Genomic DNA, 21,826 nt, shown 5'->3' with positions numbered 1-21,826 from the left:
CCTCAAGATCATCGAGTCCAACCTCTAACCTAACACTAACAGTCCCCACTAAACCATATCCCTAAGCTCTACATCTAAACGTCTTTTAAAGACTTCCAGGGATAGTGACTCCACCACCTCCCTGTTCCAGTGTCTAACAATCCTTTCAGTAAAGAAGTTCTTCCTAACATCTAACCTAAAACTCCCCTGGTGCAACTTAAGCCCATTCCCCCTCGTCCTGTCACCAGTCACGTGGGAGAACAGGCCAACCCCCACCTCACTACAGCCTCCTTTAAGGTATCTGTAGAGAGCGATAAGGTCGCCCCTGAGTCTCCTCTTCTCCAGGCTGAACAAGCCCAGCTCCTTCAGCCGCTCCTCGTAGGACTTGTTCCTCATCCCTGTTTTTTATGTGCAAGCCAGTGTTATGATAAAATATATTTTATTTAATGAAAAATTATTTACTTTTCTATGAAACGTATTCTAAATGTCTTTAAAGGAATCTACATTAACATTAGGGTAGATTTTACCACCATTTCTGTGTTTTATAAGGTGATAATGTAATCCAGTGTAGTTCCTGAGTCCCCTCTGAGCTTCACCAGAAGATACAACCTCAAGTACTTACATGTCTTCTCAATGTTTTTTTGGTTTACAGCCCTTACAAAGGGCTCATAAGCCCTCTTATGACCATTAGAAATTCTACACAGAAATATTGCATAGATTTAAGCGACTTATAATGTGTGCAGTAAAAGTGAAAAGGCACATTTTATTCCTCCAGAAAATGAATCCATAAGTTGTTGCTGACTTTAGCTGACCTTCACACAAGTGTTTCATGATCAGTATGGAATGTGGGATGTCTATGTCTGTAAAATGTTTTGTTTGAAAATACAGTCCAATAACATTGATTTATGGTTATGTCTACTCTCTAAACCCTTATGGATACTGCATTTAGAATGAATGAAATAGTGACAGTACATCACTCTGTGTGAGGTGAGTGCTCTTGAAGCATGAATCACACTTAAACATGTCTAAGTGGAGTCATTTTAGAGACATTAAAGTTCAGAAATGCAGTTTACATTTCAGAATTTCTTTGTAAACATATGTTTTTTTACTGGTTTAACATTTAAGTCTCCTGCTTGTGTATTCAGTGTTGTAAAAATGTAAAAAATTGTTAAAGAGAAGTTATATGATGACCGGGGATTCAAAAATAGCAGTTAAATTGAAGATTTTATTATTTATATAATATTGCATTTTATTAATACAACCTGCTTTAATTTCAGGTTAACTGCAGTATCCTGATGCACACTGTAAAAGTATACAAGATAGTATACAAGATATTGACATTGAAAGCTGACAAATCTGGGAGTTAACATTGAGATTTATACCATGGCAGGTCATTATTATTTCTCTGCAGATGTATGTCTTTGATACTTCTATTGGAATTCTTTAAAAAAAAAAAAAAAAAAAATGTAAGACACATAGCTATAAGTTCACCTAGTTTTCACAGCAGGCATCAACAGGATGAAATCCTAATAACTGATGAATGGCTCTCTACTATATGTCCCAAGAGAAGGAATAGGAAAAAAATAAAATAACACTAGTATTACACTGCTGTCTGAAGACCATTTAAAAGCAGCTTGTTAGCTGAACTGAGCAGTAGAAGAGCTTGCAGTTAAACAGCTTTGCTAGCAGGTGTTCCCACTACAGTGGTAAACTCCTAAGTGGTTTAACTCATAACAGACATTACAAAATGTGATGATACAAAAAGATATTTTTTTTCACAAGTTACCTGTTAGATTGAGATTTTACAAATACACTAACATATGTATAATAGCAGTGTTTTATTTGTGGAGGATATGTTAGGTTGAGAGATTCAAAATGCGATATCATACAAACACCATAAACAAAGCCAATCCTGCAAAATCTTGCACACATAGTTAGCCTTGCTGAGAATGCATATAATGAAGTCAATCCAAAAGTCTAAAGTTAAGGTGTTACTGTTCAATTTTTCAGTACAAATACAGAGAGAACAAACAAACAAACAAACAAACAAACAAACAAAAAGTTCATAATTAATGCTACCAAGATTTACACAGACTATCTAATTTGCAAGAATCTGTCAACATTGTCTCAGAAATTGTCCTTCTAGTTGTATGGATAAAAGAACTAAAAATGGGCAGAGTCAGCACAGGCTTCCCAAGACCATCTAATGTTTTGCCCCACCTGAGAAGAAGAGTACATTTTATGATTAATCACTTCTTAGATTTTAGCTCATGTTTTTGAGCTTTTCTATGCAGTCCATAGTCTATTTTCTCCCTATTCTATATAAAATACCAGCAGACAGCTACTAGGAACCAGACATGAATGTCCTGGCTGAGAGTAAATTACAGTTCCCAACTGCTATGCCATTTCAGGTTCTTTCTTTGAAATATATTGTAGGTGACTCTAGATTGACGTGGAATTTAATATCATTATATAATAAAATAGAGACTTTGAAGATATTATATGTCATTTAATATGAAATTCTTACTCAGTCTTCTAGACACTTTTTTTTTTTTTTTCTCCAGACTCCAGACCACAATGGTAGTAGAATTTGTAATGTACTGCTCAGTGAAAATCCTAGTGATCTGGTATAATATGAAAAAAAAACAAGTAAGAAAAGTACAATATCAGTAACAAATAAGTGACTTGCTGACTCCCTTAACTAAAGGTAGAGCATGAATTTTGTGAACTCTATCTTTACAAGCAAGTTTTAACATGTTTTGAATCTTTGGACCACAAGTATTTTGACACTTTTTTTTTTTTTTTTTTTTTTTTCCCCACAAATGACCTGCTTGGCTAGAGGACAGAATTCTGTAAAAAATTGGGATAATTTATCACAGAGGACATTCCTGTCTTCCAAATATATTCTTCCCTTTCCTCTTCTTCATATCATTTCTCTTATTGCTTTGTATTAGATCATTAACTGAATACACAAAGCATGCTCTCCTGTTTTCTGTACTATATTTTATTTATTTAATATATATATATTTATTGTATTTTATTTTAAATATATTGTAAGATGAAGATCAGGTTTGCTTGATGTGGTCTTGCCGTCTGTTGAAAGGCAAAGTTTGCTTTGTCAGCCTCAAGCCTCAGGGATAAATGTAATGGGTAAGTTTTATAAGTATGTGTGTTTCTCTAAGTTGTGTCACAGCCACTTGCTCTGCCTGCAGAGCCAGGGTTGCTCTGACCATTTGCAGCCCACTCCCTATATGTTTCAGTTGTAGGACTGTGTCAATGGGAACCCCAAAGAACAACCCACTGATTAAGCGGAAAGTGCAGCTCACTTGAAAAGATGTATTTCCATTGCTTCTGGAACTATAATAGACCTTTCTTTTCTGAACATTTGTGTAAATAAACAAATTTTTCAATACCAAAAATATCTCCAGGCCTATACCCAATGAATTACATCATTTTATTGCAGTGAAAGAATATAGTAGCAGCTAAACTGATGATAAGCAAACCTACCCAATTATGGATTGAGCTGTATGGTAGTTTCAAAACATTGAGCCACTCTGTACAGCCGTGAACTATGATTTACTAATCACCCTCCTTTATACTCTAATCAAAGCAAATATAGCCATCTCAGCTTGTTTTATCCAAACACTTAAAGATTTTCTTCCAGTTATAACCTCCTTACACAATAATTTAACAATTATTTCTCACAAGTATCACAGTCATCAGTTATTTCAGTGCATTAATAACCCAAATAGAGTTTTCTGTTAGCATAGTAAGAACCATAACTCGGCTTAATAAACCCTTTTGGGGGAGTTACTTAGCTCAGAACATGGGTATTACTTCATCTATTTTTCCACTGAGTAAATCCATATATCTACCTCATTAACAGCACCATTTAGAGTTTGTTCACATCAACATGTGAAAAAAGCCTGTTTCATTAATGTCAGAGGGATGTAATAGACAAGAAATTATACTAATCTTTTACAAAAAAAAAAAAAAAAAAAATTGCCTGCGTAGATTGACTTTCATGACGTAACGTTTGCTTTACAAAGTCTGATGGATACCATCAATTCTGCAGGGCAACAGAGGCTGAACAATCCTCTGAAGGTCACACAGTGAGATGAGAAAACCAGTGTTCCTAGATGTTGTAACTCATGATTCTTGGCTTTACCCATTAGGCACTGTTTCACAATTTAATTTGTTATTCTCTCTTAGTACTATCTGGAATAATCATAAATTAGTGGATAAAACAGAACAATGAAAACCTGGTTATTTCTTATTTAGTAATTATGGTTTTACTCTATGAACTAGTATGTTAATCAGTTTCCTTTCTCCCAGCTACTTTTTCTTTCATAATTATGCTTGTGCTGGGTTCTCAAATTACTTCAGTTTCCCTACCTTGGGAAGATATAGTTATTTATAGGCACTGAGTCTAGTACCACACTTCTGAATGACTACTTCCATAACAAGGCTGAGGTCCTTCATATGACACAAATGTAGGGACAGAGAATAGAGTAAAAATCTGTCTCAAACACAGCTCTACCTTAAACAGCCGTGTAATTATGAACTATTTTTTTTAGCATCTATCTACAGGAAATTTTTAATAGCTGCTGTTAATTTGAGGTTAAGAATAAGATTAACTTTTATTTTGATGTCATGAAAAGTATAATTCAATAATCTGAATTGTATGAAGTTCCAAAAGGTTGCAGTTGTATATTATGTTGAGACACATATCTGTCCCAGCAGTAGATAGCCCTAATCAGGAATTAAAATGTATTGCAGTAGTAACTGCAGCTATTGCAATAATTAATTAACAAGGACTTTCACAAATAATATTTTATTTCAGTGGCATACCCAGTTTCATTAATTTAGATTCTTTATCGAGATGGCCATGGGAGCCCTAAATAAAGTTCTCCTAACATCCATAGGAAGTTGGAACACCAGTTGTGACTTTCTGTCATTCTGTAGACTGGTGTTTCTAATTACAACTGTTTTCCAATAATTATATTTTAAGAAAGATAGTGTTGGTTTTTAAATTATGCTGCAAATAAAGCATAAATATTTGTTTAAACAGTGTCATGGCTAAAGAGCTTAATTCTGTGATACTGTCATTAGGTCAGAAGCTAAGGAGTATTGACATAGAGAATCTACAGAGCCAATGAACACTGGTATACGTAATCCAACACATACCACTACTTACTAACTGGTTTGAAAAACAAAAGCAAATATAGTAACACTGTTAGTGGACAGTAACACCATCTTGATATCTTCTGGTGTTTCAGTTAAGATATGCAACAAGTATGTAATTACTTAAGAGTTACTAAACAAGAAACAGCTCTAATTTCTATTTGGCCCTAATTTCCTGGGTATAATGAAGGTCTTTATAGCTTTGTGCAGAAGCCTAAATCAGTGATTCAAAATAAAGACGGTCATTCACATCTACTGTCCTAACCTATTATACTGCATACTTCAAAATACTTACTGCAATTTCATTCCCAAAGCAGCTGCAGTTTGCTTAATTTTAAATACAAAGAAACTTTGAGCCTTTGGATAATGACTTCACTAGAGATGCTTGAATAGGGAAAACAGCCTATTAATTTGCTGTAGCATCCTCAATTCTCCAAAGACATAGCTAACGAACTATTCATTGCAATCTCAATCATTTTAGTAATGTGTGAAGACCAGCAGTTTTATGAAACAGTGCATATTTTTATGGCAAGGTGTGTTAATGGCTGTCTCCAAACATGGCATTGATTATTCATGGAACTTCTTATTCAAAGATATGTTAAATTCTTTATTATTATTATTATTATTATTATTATTATTATTATTATTATTATTATTATTATTATTATTATTATTATTATTATTATTATTATTATTATTTTATTTCAAGCTAACAGGGAACATCTATCTGATTATCTTTTATTTTAAAACAGTGCCATTAAAAGTTCAGAGTAACCTAAACTGTGGAGTAAGTCTCAAATAGTTAAAGCTTTAATTAAGTTTAGCTGATATAAAAGCATATGTTATATATAAGGTTTTTAACAAATATATAGGAACCCATACTTGGCATTCCCGAGACAAATGATATGCATTTTTATAGCATTATTAAAATATTATTATATTTTAATATATAATATTTAAAAAAAACGATTTTGTTAGCATGTATACAGAAAATGCTTTTTACAAAGAATAAGGAGAAGTGGAAAATAAAAAAGCATGTTCCTTCCCAATAAAATAAAATTAATATGTACAATTTATTAAAACAGGATTTAACCAGATGTATACTTAGATTTTTGAAAAATAAGTGGAATGTATTGAATTATTCCTGTATTTTGGTTTTAGAAAGCCTCAAATTTGTCATATTTTCTGTGTAGCTGAAGTATTTTTCAAGATCTAGCTGCAATATTCCATGGCATTTGCAGTCCAAGTCTAGTTTTACATAGAATTAGAAACTTCTGTGAGTACCCAGATGCTCTCCAAAATATCTAGAAATTATGATAACATCTCTTACCACACTTCATTTCTTCAGACTTCAATCCTACAACATTTATAACAGGCTTCTTCCAAGGATAATTATTTACCAGACAGAAATTCTAAGGACTTTCTAAATGCTTACATTGATGATACATTCTTTGAGTGGAGGAAGGAGGAAAAGAATAGTACTATGATATATAGTGCCTATATCTGTATCTCTGCGCAAAGTTAATGCTCTCCTTCAATTCTCTTTCAATTTTGGAAATGTTTGGAAAGAGAATTACATTTACTGAATTACATTTACATTTATTGCCAAACTCAAGGAGACCAAAAATGCTTCCTTGTGAAAAGCACGCCTTTCAAACAAATTAGAACTTCTGCTGCTTTTAATGCCAGCTATGAAAAGAATGGTACAACTCCTGTTTGCATTTACTCAAGAAACAGATTTTCCATTGTTCTGTGATAAACAAATAAATAAGCAAATAAATATTTTTTTTTTAAAAAAAGGTCCACTAGGTTTCAGATAACTGGAGTTTTGTATACCTGAGTTTTATTATGAATGGTATTTATTAAGACATTTTTTACCCATATGTCATCAAAGCAGAGGATAGGAGCAATGGCAAGTGTGTCAAAACCAGGCATGTATGCATTAAAAGAAGCAGGAAAGCATTAGGGGTGGTGACATCAGGAAAAAAGAAGGAAGATCTGTGAGGAGTGAAAGAAAAGAGACAGGCATAAAACACAAAGCAAAGCAGCAGGCTGAGGTGAAAAAGTGAAAAGGAGGTCTGAGGTAAAAAGTGACAGAGGATCAGATATTTTAGAAAAAAAAAAAAAAAAAAAGGAGCCCCTCATCCCTTCAAGTGTTTCAAAGGAAAGGGGAAACTGTAGAAAAAATAAAAATAAATAAATAAATAAGGAGCAATAGACTAGTCTAGGAGAGGGAGCATCATATCACAGGGACATATTTTAATACCTGGTGTTGGATTTTACTGCTTGCAAAATTGCCTTTTCAGATAACACACATGAATGGAATTTATAGTGTTTCATTCTTTAATACAAACCATGCTTTCTGATTTTATTAGTTCCATCCTGCATTTGTTGCAATATTCAGCTTATTTCCCTCTCAGCATATTCATTGCTAAGGCTTTTTGGACAGGAAGAGTAGAGGGGGAAATATTTTAAATGGATGCAATATTAGTGTCTGGTACAGCTCTGAAAATTGTAGAACACTGCTCCAAATAACTACTCTTTTTGCTGTAGCTTTCTATTACAGTGTTAACTACACTCCACTCACTGGATGGAGCACTCCCAACAGTTTGTTCTCTAAATGAGACAGCACTGACAATATTAATAATCCATTAAAATTGAGACTTCGGTATAACCTTCCACCTTCATATAATGTAAGCTATAACAAACCTGTGAATTCAAATCTTTCCTCCCAATAGGAGACTTAATTTGTAGCCAAAAGATCAATATTATTTACCCTTTCAGATTTTCCTTGCACCAAAGACTTCATAGGAAAGTTCCATTCTTAAAGTTCAACAGAGCACATTGATCTGCTGTAGAATAACATATACACATATATGGGTGCACACACTTTCATACACCTGTTTCTATAGCAATCATAGTTAGTATCTTTTCTGAGTGTTCCTTGTTAACTGCTCCCTAGTGACACAGGAAATTTTCTCTCTTTGGTGTAAAGGAAGCCACAGAAGAATTAAATCTTCAGCAGTATTAATCCAGGTACTTTGAAGTTTATATGGAATTCCCGAAGAAGCAAATGCCTGTCTCTAAGTTCAGTGTTTTTCTGAGCACAATAATAATTCTTTCAGAACTTCTCAATTTTTGTTCTATATTTTTCTCTGATTTGGAGGCTCGGCTTCAATAAAAAACAAAATTTCAAATTAAAGTTCATTAAAAAAACCTTGCCAAATATTTCAGTTGAAAAGTGTCAAAACAAAATTTTCTGACCTTAACAGAATGTCTTTTTCCTCCTGAAATAAAATTGTAAATTTTGTCAGGTTTCTGTAAAACATTTTTCTTAGATGCACTGACATTTTCTAATCTCTGATAAAATATTCTGTCAAAATATTCCCAACTGGCCCTGTAATAAGACAGTAGAGATTTCAACCAGTTGAAGGTGGGTTTGTTTGTTTGTTCAGATATAGCCATTATAAGGAGAAAAATGTATGTACATAAGCACAGTTTTCTATGTAGACCTTTGTTTTCACTACTCTTTCCTATAGTTTTCTCCTGGATTCAAAATGAAAGATCAGGATGGAAATGTTCTCTGTTTTGTTTTGTTTTCTTTTCTTTCTTCCAAGAAATCAGTTTTAAGTTACTCTGTGAAAACACTAGGAGTTTAAAAAAAAAAAAAAAGTACTTGAATTTGTTCAGGGCCAACCTTTTGGAAGGAGGTCTTTCTGTTTTTTGTTTGTTTGTTTGTTTGCTTTTGTTGTTGTTTGTTTGTTTTTGTTTCTTTTTGTGTGTGTGTTTTGTTTTGTTTTGTTTTGTTGTTCTTTCCCACAGAATAGCACGTTTAAAAATTGTATGCCATAAACAATAGGAATGCGCTGCAAAATAACTGCTCACAGTACTTGATATTATTGTTATGAACTAGATATTATTGTTATGAACACAGCAATCTACAAATTTGATAATGTTGGTATAGTGAGAAAATATTGTTAAAACATGGTTTGTTTTCTAAAGCAAAGCAAAGCAAAACAACAACAACAACAAAAACTTCCTTTGGCCTATTAACATCCCACATTTCAGCTGTATTTAAAATTTTGACATACCATTGGCCAATGCCATTTACATGGAAAGAACCCTTTAATGACTGCTCCACTAGTGCTACCAATGTCATGCCTTGGTGGCTCCTCTATTGAAACTGGTACACTGAAGTCCCATCTGGTTCTGATGTCAGAGGACTCTGGTGAAGACTGGCATTTTTCCTCTTTAATCTGTAAAGATTTTATTTTTGCTTCATGGATTTTTAAACTGTGCAGTGAAACTGATGAGCAGACCACAAATTCATGCTACCGTAAGAGAGAAAATCAGCAAAAGATGACAAAAGACAATAAGGAAATGAGTAAACAGAACTAGGCTAAGGAATTACAGTCTCTTTCCATAAAGATTTTTTTTTTTTCCTCTAAAGCTCTCTGTGTAATATTGGTTTTAGAGTCCATTTTAGGCTTCAGCTCAGGATGGATTAATTGAGAGAAGGACAAGAAGGCTAGCATTTCCGAGGCGGTGCAGCAGGATGAGGAACAGCTGTACAACCCATCATCCTTAGTGCTGCGGCATCTTGCCCTGGCCAAATGCTGGAAGGGGCAAGGCCTTTCCGCTGTTCAGATTTATTCTCAGTGCATCAGAAGCCATTAATGGCCAGCTTTGACTTTGTTGCATGCAGATTCTGAACAAATAAAAGTAATTAAAAACATAATTTGGAAGAATGTTTTACGCAGATCTTATCAACAAGAAATGATGCTAGCAAATTAATATAATAGGGATCTGTTAAATGAACTTGTTTGAAAACTTATATGCAGCCCTACTCATTTATCTGAGACTAGAAAAGTTTGCTTGCTGTTCTGAATTCAGTTCATTATATCTTTTTTTTTTTTTTTTTTTTTTTTTTTTTTGAGTGTTTAGGTCTGGAAATAGTTTTATGATATGCTGTTCCATATTTTCAATGTATGCTGTATTGCATCACAGCTATTGAACATGATTTGCCTGAGATGCTTCTTTTCTGGTTAGTGTCCAACTGATGCTGTTAAACTCCTTTAGATGATGGACAAGTGAGATAGATGTGTCTGAGAGACCAGGTCAAAACTTCCACACCTTTCATATCTGGAGATGTCAGTGCAACTCAAGCTGGACAGGTTGTAAATTCATCTTTGGTTTTTTTTTTTTTTTTTTTTTCTCCTGCTTTGCCAGAGTGATTCACAGCTTCTTCTCATTTGTTGCCATAAGTTCATTTTCAGTGAAGTCCAAGGAATTAAAACAAAACCAAAACCAAAAGCACCTATCCCAAAAGAGCATGGTGTGGGCAGGCACGCAACACTTGTGAGGGAGGGAAAAAAAAAACAATGAAAATTATGTCCAGAAGCATCAAGGCCAGAGATTTAGGCTGGTAGGAGGTGTAAGTTACATACATATTGTCTGTGCATACTAAGACATAAAACCCATGTACAAGGAAGATAACTGCATTCAATAAAAAGATATGCCTTCCTCCTACCGTGTAGTAGATTTTCTCATGTGTTTTCTATGAATTTAAAAGTCTCAAAGTCTCAGAAAATACAGAATGAGGTTTCTAGACTTGTAGTAAACTCAGATTAGAAACATTGTTTCTACCAGGAGCAGCCAGCCTGAAGTAGAAGGAAACGTAACAACTCTTCCCACCCAAGCTTTTTATCTTCCCAAAGACAGCTAAATACAGTCATAAGAAGGAATTTTATTTTTTTCTTTTTGTTTCCTTCTTTCACCTCATGCAATTATTTTAAAAACTCTTTGCTTTCAACATGGTATTGTTCCAAATCTGAAAGAAGTTTTCAAAATGACTATTTTTTCCTTTAAGAGGAATTGTGATATGCATTTAATTTCATAAACTTAGATGACATGGGAACAATAGAACAGCTTAAAATTACTTCAAGCATTTCTATCACAGAAAGTGTATGCTGAATAAAACATATAATTTTCAAATTTAATCTCTTGAACTCATATGATTTATAATACCGAGTTTACTCTTTGAAAATTAGATACTGTCTGATGAAAAAAAAAAAAAAAAAAAAAAGGTACCCAGAACTTCAGAACTTTATGAAATTGTAAATGGGAAATTTCCCCCACTTCTTAGTGAAAATCATTCTTATAAATACATCATTTAAACATTTGATGAATATTGTTGAGGTATACAATGTGTAGAGTGACAAGTATAATCAACTAAGAAGGAACATGAAGATTGGAATATCTGTTCCACCTTACATTCCTTTGTCCAGATACCCACCCTTGCTTGGCTGTGAGATTGGGGTGACTAGTCAGTGGCAGATGAAGTTAGTAGTTGGTTAGAGGTTATTTTTCTAAGCTGGTGGATAGCAGCTTATTCCTTTATTACTTTTTGCTTAATATATTGTGTTGGGTCTGTCTGAGCTGGAGTCACCTTTTCCCTGCAGCAGCCCACACAGTGCTGTGCTCTGCACTCGTATCTGGAACAGCACTGGTATCACTCCAGCGTTGTGTCTATTGCTGCACAGTGCTGGCACAGCATCAAGACTCCTTCCAAGCCCCCAAGAGCCAGCAGGCTGGGGGTGGGCAAGTGATGGGGAGGGGACATCACCAGGGCAGCTGACCTAAACCAACCAAAGGGATATTCCATAACACCTGATGTCACACTCAGCAATAAAAGGGGGGCTTTCGTGGGGGAGGGGGCTGTTCCTCCTGAACAACCACTACGCATTTTGAGGCCCTGCTTCCCAGGACATGGCCGAACGTCGCTCGTTGATGGGAAGTAGAGAATAATTTTTTCCCTTCTCTCTGTGCCTCCATGTGGACTTAGTGTTTCTGTGATTTCTTTTTCTCCCCATTCCCTTTCCCTTTAATTAAACCTTTCTCATCTCAAACCTCTAGTTCTCTGCGTTGTATTTTCTTCCCCTTCCTCTTTGAGGAGAGGGGGAGTGAGAGAGTGGTTGTGGTGGAGCTTGGCTGCCCACCTGAGTAAAACCACCACATATATTCACCTTCAAATATCATTTCTCTTCCTCTTTTTTGCAGAGGCTTTGCTCAAACAGAACAAAGCAACTACTACAGATTGTTTTTTTCTTCCTAAAAGGAGGAAGTTATTTCTTTCCTTCACTCCATTAACTCAAAAGTTCTAGAGTATTAATTGTGTGCAACCTATCTTTATGTTATTGCATAGCAAATCTTCCTCATTGATGTCCACAGACTAGCTGATGTTTAATAATTTACTACTTCTATGGAATTAAGTATAGACAAGCATCCAATTTTCTATTTATTTGGACCTTATTTGAGAGCTGCTATCTGGAAGTACCAGAATGTACTGCACGGACACTGAATTAGACACTTACCTCAAAACAGAAAAAAAAACAAACCGTTAACATTTGTCTGGAATTGGCTTTTAGCAAGTAAACTTAGTGTTTTCACATGATGCAGGCATTCTAAATTTCACTTTATGATAGCTGCAGCTGAAACACCTAGTAAAAACAAATTACAGCTGGAGATAGTTATTGTCTCATCTGCCTTCTTTATCATGTTATCTGCTGAATTTTCCTTCCCACATACTGCAAATATCCTCAGTACTACACTGTACTTTCCCTATTACACAGACATCTTAATTCTAAGAACTAGTCATATCTGTCATGATAGGAAGCAGCATTATAGCATAATGAATACTCTCATTTCCTCTAATTTTTAATAAAAAGTTTAAGCAGTTAAACTGTGCAATCCACTGGTGTTCATTAATGACACTGCATATTTTAGTGGTGTATTTATTATGCAGCCGTGCCGACAGAGCAGAAAAGATTTTCTGAGGATACTTTTTTTATTCTCCAGTTTCAAATGCTGTAGCCAAAATGTAAAAAGACCTCCTTTACATAGAGGTAGTATTCGGGGAATTTCCAGATTAACTTTTTTGTACAATTGATGATACCTCTTTTGCTACTTGGAAATGTCTTCCAGAAACATGGATAAATAGACATTTGAGCTTTGTGTTGGTAGAACATGACAAGGTTGGGAACCAGTGCCTGTTTTAGGTCTTGGCTGCAGTAGCTCTGAGCAGCAGTGGACAGGAACACAATCCCCCTTCCTCTGATAATGAAGTACTGAAGAGATTGACCTGACCACCATCTTTGATACCCTGGTGATCACCTCCTGTTGAATATATTGGTCACTTATATCACCCTGTATACTTTGGGAATTGCAGATTGGATCTGAGGTGGTCCTTGCACTGTTGGTTATGTCAGCTCTCCCAGCTAATGTGGCTCCACTATATTCAACCTCCACACTTTGCATAACCTTGGTTAGTGTTGCAAAAAGGAGTGCAGGATTAGCCCTGAAAAACAATTTAGTTTCCACGGTGATTTAATCCTAGGCATCTCTGAGGAAACTTTCCAAAGGTGCCCACAAGAGCTGTTAAATTATTCATTGTGCATAATATTTATTCCAAATACTTTTTGCTGGTTGAAAGTGACTCCTGAGCCAGGCCCTATTGTTTTTCAGGATTATCTCACTAAGAGATAAAATCTCAGGCCCTGGTTTAGTGACAAGTAGTCCACTCAAGCATTTGTCCCCTCCTGTTGAGTACCTGTTTTATGTGGTTTTGCGTATGACACCAGTCAGGACAAATAATCAGATAGAAAGCCAGAAAGAAATAGACATTTAAAAACAGACAATGAGGAAACTGTGAAAGTGTGCAATGCACATTCACACTGAAATTTTAGACCATCATTATTTTTGTTGGAAAAGCTTTTATTTATGTTTTAGGCTCTCCAAATTCTGGCAAATTATGTGCTACAAGTAACAAGTGAACTTGATGTTTCTGTTCCTGCAAATTGTCACAATTCATCAGCATTTTTATTCATTCAGCAGGAGAGTACACTATGATAGTGATGTTTGCAACAAAGATATTTGCCTGTGAGGAGAGCTCCTGCTCCTTTTCCACTGACTATGCTGGTTACAACTTACAGAGTGGTAATGACTTTCAGTCACTTCCAATCTTGCTAATAAAACTCAACCCAATAATTTAGATATGAAAAACTATCATGTCATTATTACAAAATTCCTGAGCTCCTGCGCCCTCCTGGGATTACTCAAAAATAGGTGTATTTTTGGTACCACAAAATGATAAATTGCAGAATATTTCTAGAGTTTAAATATTTCTGAGGGAGCAATTCTTCACTCCCTGCTGTTTACAAGGGAAATACTGTCTACAAATAATACATTACATTAGCTGTCCTCTTTATCATAAAGCCATGTTGAATACTTGCAACATTTATAAAAAGGCACCAACTGATTGCAAGATGAGCGTTACCCTTGAGCAAATTATGAACACATTTATTTCAGTCTTATGCATTTGAAACTAATTTTCTGGTAATATCAAAAGTGTTCATAGAATTAATTTCCTGTCAGTTCAGCAGTATTCAAGTGAATATTTTATGATTTTGCATTAGCTGTATTTGTCTAGAGTTGTGACATGATCGAGTCATTCTCTGAGGGAAACACATTAATAATTAAACTCTGTCCAATGTGGAGTGCTAAAGATGACAGCATAATTGTACATTTCAGAGACCATTTCAGAAAACAGAGAATGAGAATTGCCCTGCTACCATTTAAATATCAATTGAGAATTTCTTACTAAAATTAAAACAGTGTTGCAGAAAACAAAAAGAAAGGATAGAAAGACTGACTGGTGTCAAATTTGGCACCTTGTCCCCTTTTTTGCTTTCCCTTTCTTTTAAAAGGTGAGCTAAACATATATGGCTTTCCAAGAAGAAAATGAGAAGAGAGAAGGCAGATAAATGATCATCTCTAAGATTTTCCCCCTTTCTTTTGGCAATAAAATATCGTCACCAGTTGTAGTACTAGAATTGTTTAGATGATAAATGCAATGTGCATACATTAGCTCCAGAGAAAACACTGCTACTTGACACTGAAAGCTTTGATTGGTTTCAGCCCTTACATTTGACTCTTTTTTGCCCTGATAACTTCAGCAGTATTTTAAGATTTTAATATACTTTGTAGTCAAAAACCCATGGATATGTCACTGTGTTATTTCCTATTTATGTTTCTTTTTTAGCTTCTGAAGGTACAACATTATTGGGACTAGCTAGGATTTCTCCAAAATTTCTGATGCATATATTTTGGAATGAATGAGAGCTTCCCCCATGAGAAGTGCCTGTACTGTCTTGCAGGGACAGGTGAACCACATTTACAGATTGTGCTTGCAGACCACTTAATGAAAATGTGTCCTTACAAAATTCATAAAGGAGAGACATGTCAATGTTCCCATAATTTATTTTTTTCCCACCACTGCCTGTGACTGACACAGTGCCAAAGAATCCCCATTTTGACTAGAGCCAAGGAGACATTTCCCTCATTCACTGCATCTATTACCATGTTCTCCCTACAGCTTTAGAAATAAGACCAAATGAGTAAAAATAGCCAGATGGTCTTGGGCAATTAGGAATAACTGAAAGAACAATCTCTTTACAGTCCCTTTGCTTCAGGTCTCTGCCATGCTGCCTCTGTCTTACATTTCCTCTACTCTCGCCTCACACTCGACTCAAGAGCTCATTTACTTTGCTTGCATGTTCTTTTCAGTTGATCCTCTCCTGATAAATCCTTAATTTCTTTTCATATAAAAAAAAATTAGCAAATCATATCCACTTCCTACCATCTTTGTGTTCACTTTTTTTGTACTAAGTCTTTTCCTTCACTCATCTTTTCCTACTCATCCATTTAGATTATAAGCAGCTTAGGAAAATCATTTGTTCCTCTGCCTCTGTACCTCATCTAGCTCAATAGTTGCTATTTGGCTACTACTGTATGAAACATGATTCATCATAATAATTCATTTCATTTCATATCATTCTACCCTATGGTATAATTCAAGAACTATTTAGGGCAAACAGAAGCATTTAACAGAGACTATCCCAATGTTTTAAGGAGCATATTTCAGATTCTTTGAGTGAGGGGAAAAAAGTGAGGAAACAAACAAACAAACAAAAAACCACATTTGATCTAAACTGCATGCTGAACTCAACATTTGAATCTATTTTATGGACCAGTTGATTGAAAAGATAGTGAGCAGAAGAGAAATTTCTGTGATGCTAAAAGTGATTGATACACTTTATTATTGTTTATGCAGGCTTATAACTGGGATTTCATTAGAAATGCAGTTCTGAAGTACTACTTAATTTTGCATTTGCTAAGGATGGAGTGCAGAGCAAACTTAGAATTTTTAACATTATTTTAAAATATTTAAGGAACAGTACAAATGAACCTCTGAGTATGAAATACACATGTAAAAAGCTAGTAATTTTATGCACTTCAATTTGTGCCTGTAGGTACAAAAAAGAGTACCTATACATTAGTAAAGACAGTGAATGCTGATGGTGTATTCAGATATGTAAAAGGAAAGAAAAGACCATAAAAACATGCCAATAAAGACTATTTATAAAGCTCTACCATGTGAAACCATGACTAGGTTAGTCCAACATCTAGTAATATGAATAAACACATTTTTTCATGTTAGATAAATAAAATATAATTGTTTCAAATAAGAATCCAAATCTGATTGTATAAGATGGCAGTTAAATAACCCATAATGTATTAAATAACCTATAACAGGTGGTTCATTTTTTTCCTGACAACTGTTTATTTCAATACAGTACTTGCTTGTTTCAGCCATCTATACTATGTAAATTCAAGTAGACATTAAACCAATTATAAAACATATGAATATAGGTAAAGTAATAGATGTAAGTTCTATGAAATAATTATATCTCACAAAAAAAAAAAAAAAAAAAAAAAAAAGTTATTTCAGCTTGCAATTAACTTAAAGATCCCTTAATGTAGTAAAGCATTATTTGACCCAATAAGAAAGCACAACTGATCAGTGTTTCACCAGACCTTTCATTATCTCATTATTTCTGAATGCACTTTCATCACACTTCGTAACAATGGATGTCTCTCTCATATTTAGATATTGGAGCTTATGAGAATTGTTTTTTTTTTGTGTGTGTTTTTTTTTTGTTTGTTTGGTTTGGTTTGGTTTGGTTTTGGTTTGGTTTGGTTGGAAGGTTGGTTGTTTTTTCTTTTTAAATATCTAATTTTATATAACGTGTTAGAATAAATGAAAATCTTTCCAACTTTCATTCTTTGAAATGTGCGTAAATAGGATCACACTTCCTGATCCACTCAGTTAGGAAGCTGATAAATTGTTCAATTTTAAATTCCAAGTACAGCTAGTATTAAGGAATCTAATAGGCTTCATCAGATATGATTCTTTCCTTAGAAAGAATATTAAATTGCTCTTCCAGAACTTTCTTTGAGGTAATTTTCTTTGATTCTAGTGCTCTGGAAGGGTGGGATAACAGTGGGATAACATGATCTTATTGGCATGTGACATGTAGCACTTAAAATTCTGCACTTTGTGAACAAAGAACATTATTCACACCTGGGAAACAGTCACTAGGTCTCTTCAATCAAGCTGTGGCCCAGTGAGAACATAGAACACTGAAAACGTGAATCTAGTTTAATAAATATTTATAGGCCATAAGTATTCATCAGTAATTAAAATGTTAATGCTATAACAAATTCAAGTATTATGCATGCACACCCTGGGATTAATGCACTATAAAACCTTTCTCTGCAGTAGAAAGGACAGCGGGTGGACTCTTGGTTTGCAGTCAAGTTCAGCATTTTTAAGTAAGGGAAGGTCCATGATAAACTCAGAAGGGGGACTTTGTGAGACTCCGCAATATATTTGTAGAAGCAAATATTTGTGAGTTCTGTGATCTATGAATTTTCAAATTGGAAATAAAACCTCTGTGCAAACAATGTAGCCCTTTGGGAAGAATAGGAATTGACCATGTGCTAAGTCAAAGTCTGCTCTGAATAAAAAATACTCCCCTCCTAAAGTAAGAAAAAAGGAAATGTCATGTCAGAAAACGCCAAACTCAAAATTATGCTTTGTAGCACTTGCAAGGTAATACATAGATCATAGATACATAGATCACTGAGCCAGTAGCATCAGCATGAATCTCAGCATGGGTTTCTCTTTTTCAGTTAGGTTCTTCCCCATAATAGCTGTTTACTTCTGTTTTTAGGATTGTTGCAATCCAGTCTAGAGGAGAATCTTTTACTTGATGCACATGGAAGAGCTTATTTGAAGTACAGTGAGTCCTGCAACAAGCAATCTTATAAATATACTATTCTATCTTGTGTGTAACTGAAACATCTGTTGAAATGTCAGTTTTATTATGCAATGTCAATGTAGTAGATTTTCTTATATTTTTTTAGCTCTATTGACATTTTCCTCCTTTTCTTTTACCATACCTGCAAACTTAGTATTAAACATTTGCATGCACTACAGTCTATGTACATTGTTGCTACAGTTTTCACACATAAAATTTGTCCTTGTATGCATAGCAAGAACTTCATTGATACAAAGCACAACTCTTGCATATGCTATTATTAGTAACATCTAACACACATTGAAGATCTCCTCAAAACCAAAAGAGACAGAACGGCTTCCCTAAACAGCAATTCAAGGCACTCAGGATTTTACTTTTCTTCAATCACTATGCAAGTATCAAGAAGTTCAGTGGCAACAAATAAGTGTTCCATTCCCTAAACTAGGAGTTTTTTGCAAAAAAATATTAAAAATACCAGTTTATACATACTATTTTTGCATGGAGAAACTCTGACTTTTGGGGATAAAAAGGGGATAAAAAACACCTATTCTAGTTAAATACCCTGAAACAGCTTCATCTTGCTTCTTTTAAGTACATCAGGAAGCCTTATAAAACCAACACATTGCCCATCCAAAACATTGGCTATTTAGCTGAAATGAGCCCTGTAGGAATTCATTCTGGATCTTATTTTTCTGCTAATGATGATGATTATGATGAATAACTGTCTTCTGATGTTGCTTTTTCTGCTGATTCCTCAGTTCTTGATAGACATATTGTTGCTAAACTTATTGCTGCTGGTCCAACTGCATAATGTGGGGAGAATCCATAGAGATACAAACAAGTTTTTCAGCAACCAAGCGAAGAAACCTGCAATTTTATAAACAGGAAGAAAAATTGCTAGCAATCGCCAAATACTGCAGGATTTATACCATAGCAGGCCAACATCCCAAACAAGATATACTTCAACCTGGAACTGGTTCTGTGTTGTAACACTTTAAAGAAATTTGAAGCCATGTGTTTTGAAGTTAATTGAAACAGTATTTATAAAGTATATATAATATACATACAGAGACCAATTAAGTGCGACAGCTGAAATGGTAGAATTGAAGATTTATACCAGAGGTGAGCACAGAATGTTCAGAGACAACATTGTAATACCAGGATACAGTTTTTGTTATTCTGAAGACAGCTAGTGGGCTCAGCCTGTTGCAGCATTCCAGCAAGTATGTACTGTGGAAAGCTCAACAGAACTCATGGGATTAACGTGCAAAACTGCTGACATTTTTAAAATCTCCAAGGAGTCCAGGTAGATTCAGTAGTTAAATACTGAAGGATATAAATTATTAAATCAATTAAATCAAGGAAATTCACATCTTTGATCTAAGGTAAATAGAAATGAAAAAGAGGATGTGCCTTTTCAGAATAGTATTAGACAATTTATCCTTAAATGGCTGCATACTTCCCCTATTAAAATGACTTGTTTGTACATGCAGAATGAAAGTTAACAAGTGCATGAAAAAAAAAAATCTCAATGTGAGAAACAGGCTGCCTGGTCCCCTGCCCTGACCTGGCATGCTCCAATTCTTTGTAAAGGAACAGTTTGCACTGGAGCCCTCCCGTGGGCTGGCACATAAATCTTAAAAATATCTTCGAAGCCCATCTGCTGTAGTGCTTCATTTTTAATGAAAATGGAAGGTGCCAGCCATAAGTAGTTTTGATACACCAAGTCTCTCCCATAATGACAACCTGTTACATCTCAGAGGAGTCGATTTAAATAGGCAAATATTTCTGGGACTTATTTATGAACTTATGATTAAATGTTCTTAGATATGAATTAAAAACTACAGACAAGACCCAATTAATAGGCCCTTTTGACAATCAGGCAGACAATGTAAGATTGTTAGCTTAGATATATTCTCATGAGTTTGGTCTATTTTGTTTACCACAGGGTCTATTTTGTTTACAACAGATTTTGTACCTGTATTTAGATAAAAACATATTTCCAAGAAATAACTGTCATTTTTTATGTTCTCTTTTCAGAAGGCACATGGCTTTGTTTCCTAACCAGGTCCAACTCAATACAGACATGACAAATAGTGGTGGATGTTAATGTCCAAGAGATTTATTTTTGTGGGGTTTTATACCTTGCAGACAGTGTAGTAAGGAAGCCAGCATAGAATAAGTAGGAATTAATACTTCTAATATTGCACCAGACATGCCTGTCAGTGTGAGTTAACATTTATTACACTTTTAGTAACAGCTCTTAAAAAGCACTGAAAAGTTTTTCTATAAATGTTTTACCCAGTCACGTGAAAAGTAAAATAAAAATATCCAGATGGTTGGGAGATTGGTCACCATTATGTGATCATAATGTACAGTATGACAAAAATAATAGTAAGAAAAACTCTAGGAAATATTTGGAATCACATTTCAGAAATTCAGATTTTTACTTTCCTCATGTTGCAGACCCTGAGTGTAGGAGTTAACCACTTGCTTCAGAGAAGCAAGGAAATAATAAGGAGGTTAAATCTCAAATATTTAAATAAAGTTTTAAAATCCCAGAAGTATAGTAAATCCAGGTATTATTGACACATTAGCTGGGTCACTGAACTTACAATTCTGTGGAAATAGAGGTACTAAAGAACTCTGGAACTTGGATTGTTTCTTCAATACTGCCACAGAACCATTACATATTTATTACACTATCTGGAGTATGATTATTCTATAATCATTTGTATTCCTGCTATAAATCTGAGAAAAGCTCCCTATACAAATGATTAGGGGATTAACTTTCCTTGCGAGTAGGTTCACATTATGCATGGTCAAAGTCATATCACAGACACACATGGAAAGTAACATTTCAAGGGTTATAATTACATTCACATGTTGGCTAATTGGGCCCTCAGGGGCCCAGTTCCTAATTATAAGAGAGTAGGCAGGAAAATACTGGGAAAAAAAAAAAAAAAAAAGTATGTATAGAATGAGTATGAGATTAAATGGGCTATGTTGGCTGTATAAAAGCCGTAAAACCTGATAGGAAAGGAATGCAGTTACTTGCCAAGTATCTCTAAACCATAAAGATTTTTTTTTTTGATGTCATTATCAGAAAAAGATGGGAGGAGGCTGTGCTGTTTTAGAGGAAGCCTGCAAACATCTATTGTAGCCTCAAGAAGAATTTCTTCCTCATTGTACTCATTGTAAGTATATCAAGTAATGATTAAGTCAGATGGGGGGAGGGAGGAGGTAACTTCTTACAGTGACTTTGATATCCAAAGAAGGTGAAAGAAACTTAAAGAAAAAAAAAAAAAAACTTAAACTTAAAGAAAAAATGAAGATAGTTGAATGTGTATGTCACATCAGAAATGAACTGCTCTAAAAAGTTTAGATATTCATTTATTAAAATTGTATAAGCTTTAATGGCTCTATTTATTAGTTTAGCTAAG

This window comes from Anas platyrhynchos, chromosome 8 (genome assembly GCF_047663525.1).
Source record: "Anas platyrhynchos isolate ZD024472 breed Pekin duck chromosome 8, IASCAAS_PekinDuck_T2T, whole genome shotgun sequence".
Taxonomy (NCBI): Eukaryota; Metazoa; Chordata; class Aves; order Anseriformes; family Anatidae; genus Anas; species Anas platyrhynchos.
Note: the sequence above shows the minus strand (reverse complement) of the source record.